The following is a 3320-nucleotide window of genomic DNA, read 5'->3' as shown; positions in this document are numbered from 1 at the left end:
TGATGTTTCAAGGAACTTTTCAGAGTCTCCTGAAGCTGAGCTACTTCTCCGGATTCTGTTTTTCTCCAGTGTTTCAGGGGGTGGCCCCGTCCCTCCAAAAATTGAGTTGAACAGCTGGATTCTAGCTTGTACTGGTCCTCCAAGAATTGGACCAACTTTTCTCAGTCTGCTCTCCCGAAATATTGATCTTATTGGAGCACGTTTTACGGGCTCTTCTGCGATATTCTCTATATCTTCGTTGGTGTCCAACATTTCCTCATCTGTGTCTTGTTCTTCCACCTGCTCAACATTCAACATGGAGGGCTGCACATCTGCTAGAACAGTTCTTGGTTCTTGCCTCTGCATTCCGGAAGAGTCCCGTTTTTTATTGCTCTGGCCTCCCTTTGATCTTGTAGCCATTGGCACCTTATTTGAAGATTTGCGTGTCCTTTTCCGAACAATCTTGCCTTCATCCATAATAAAGATGACTTTTCCTGGAGGGGAACCTACTGGTGAACTTTCCATACTGTAAAGATCAGAAGTTGTACTAGTTTCTGAGGTCCAGGGAGTAGAAGATCTGCTCGAGCTGGTTTCCCAGGTTATTCCACTGTCTTCACTTTGGCATGTTACCATAGAAAAGGAAGGGTTAGTAATGATGTACTGCAGCTTGGGTTTCACATCTTCACTTTGGATAAGATCTTTTAAACTACAAACAAAAAGAACAAATAACAACAAAAAAAAGCTGTAAAAACACACAACAAAATAAATTATGGCAGAAAAATTGAATTTTTTCATTAAAGAAAAAAACAGTTTTCAAAGTTGTAAAAATACTGCATAAGCATAAATTTTGAAGTACAAGCATAAGAAAGTCATATTTCATCTCACAACTATATTTTAGATGAGTTTGCGTGAAACTGCATGTTGCAAGGTTAGCTCAATGAAGGGGAGGTGTTTAAATGATCTTGACAATGAAGGAAGAACAGTCTTTGATCTGACCTTGTTTTGCCAGTGTGATATTGAGCTGATTCTGGGGCTATTCTCCAGCGTGTGTTTATCTCACAGTATAAATTAAACCTTTCATTAAACACTTCAAAGATACTGTTAGTGTTTTAATAGCACCCACACTTGCTTTGCGCAAGTGTGAACGATTATACAATGCTCAAAGCAGTAGAGAGTCTATCCACTAGTTTGTTAACTGTCTTCTCACACATTTCGTCCTCTAAGCACTCTAGATATTTAACTAAGTAATCTAGAATACATTCAACAATAAAAATATACTGAGATCTCCCCAAATGAAACTGCAATGTTTCATAAAGCTAGTTTTAAACCTTATGAAGTGTAATCAATACACTATCATATTCTGCAACCAAATCTCTCAGCTAAAAAAATTAAAAGGCTGGAGAAGGGCTTTTCTGAGAAGCTTCAGAAAAGAAAACTTCAAATTCTTCAAAGTTTCCAAATTAAGAGTGTAAAGGTTAGCAAAAACAATTAAAAGACATGATGTGTGGAGGGTTTAGTATTTAAGGGCTACAACATTTACTAAAAAAAAAAAGCACAGAGAAGGTAATCAAAACTCAACCCCAGTATTTCCTGAGTAGACAGTAGCTCATTTGTAGCTGATGGAAAGAAAGGCAGAGTATCTGCTGGACAAGATATAGCCTTCAGTAGAGCAGAGGCAGTGAAATCTCTGTCACTTCAACGGAAGAATGCACATCTGCAGCCACACAACATCCTGCTTCCACTGAACAGAGGGAAGTGTCACTTTTCCATTGATTAGGATAAAGCACTTCAGATAAAGTACTTCAGACAAAGTGAAGAGACCTAGCTACTGACCAGGGATCAGAGAAGCAAAACCCATCTGACCAACTGCCAGGGGCTGTGGCCCAGCACCACACAGGTGCCAGAGATACCTGCAGGTTACACAGGCAGGGGAAACACTCCTGAGGAGCAGGTGGCACGGCGCTGGAGGGTGCTGAGCACCAGTCAGAAGGCCGAGGTCTTTGAAGGAGGAACAGAAATCCTGTGGAAAGTCATAACTGCTCCATCAAGCCAACTTTCTGTACTGTAAGTTTTTGGTAAAGCATGCTCAGTGAAACTGCACAATACCTAATGGAAACAGAAATGTAATCCTGCTGCTCGTGGTGCTGCCCTTACCATTCCTTGAATTTGCTTTCCAGAGCCCAGAACAAGAAGGGGTGCCCTGGGCTGGTCTACACTCAGGTCTGTGCTGACTGAGGCACAGATCATCTCATCTCTGATGTCCTCGGTGCTAACTGAAGACTGAAATCACCCTGTGGTACAACAGCCTGACCAGCCAGTGGTGGGACAGCACATACTGTGTTGTCCCAGAACACAATGTTGTCCCAACTCCAGTGATGGGGTTTAAAGCCAGTTGTGGTGATGGGGCTGGTGTGGAGATGACTAGCAGGACAACTTGAAAGCCCACAATTCAAAGCATGTCTGATAGCACAATATGAAATAACTGCATGTTATCCAATCTCCTCCTGCCCTCCCAAACCCAGCTCTCAAACAGATATAAGCCCCAGGATGTACAGCTGATTATCTGCCTTGGTGTAATACCCTAGCAAGGCTAGCTCCATGGGGCAAAATGTACAGGTTAGAGAACAAGGTACAACAAAACACATCTGCACCAATTTTTCTCTTAGATTTTCCTTTGTGAGTGCCATGGCTTCGCATTAATTTGACTTGGACATAGCAAAATAATATTAAATTTAAAAAAAAGAAAAATCAATAGCAATAGTACTAAGGAAGCTTTCCATTATTTGTGTCCACAATAACAGATTACTTTTTTTTGTTTTTGCATTTTTCAACTTCTAAATCATTCTCATATTTTTAAACCTATTTTTCTGCACTGTTTGGTGCTATTAAATAAATCATCATGCAGTAGAGAGCAGCACTCCAACTTAGGCTGATATTAATGAATAAGAACGGGTTGCCCTGACCCTGTCTATGAAAAATTATTTGCATTATTATCTTATTTTCATGGTCACAAACTTGTCACAGTTCATATTCCTCTACAGTGTGATGAAACAGTGCTTTATACTTTTAAGACCAGAATGAGAGACATAGAACTCATTTAATTCCAACACACTTCAATATCCTGCCCTTTTGTGAACAGTTTTCAAGCTGAATAGTAGTAGCTGAAAGACCCCTCTCTAGTCAGAGGAAGTGTCTGCTATTGCAAAAAGATCTTTGCACAAAGATGCTCATAAATGTAGATATGAAGCCACTGACATCCAGGGCAAAGGCCAGTGCTGTGTTTCGTCCATGCGGACTTTCACACCCATTCATGTTGACATGTATACTGTCAGCTTCTTTTT

Source organism: Lichenostomus cassidix, chromosome Z (genome assembly GCF_008360975.1).
Source record: "Lichenostomus cassidix isolate B80296 chromosome Z, HeHo_3.0, whole genome shotgun sequence".
Classification (NCBI taxonomy): domain Eukaryota; kingdom Metazoa; phylum Chordata; class Aves; order Passeriformes; family Meliphagidae; genus Lichenostomus; species Lichenostomus cassidix.
Note: the sequence above shows the minus strand (reverse complement) of the source record.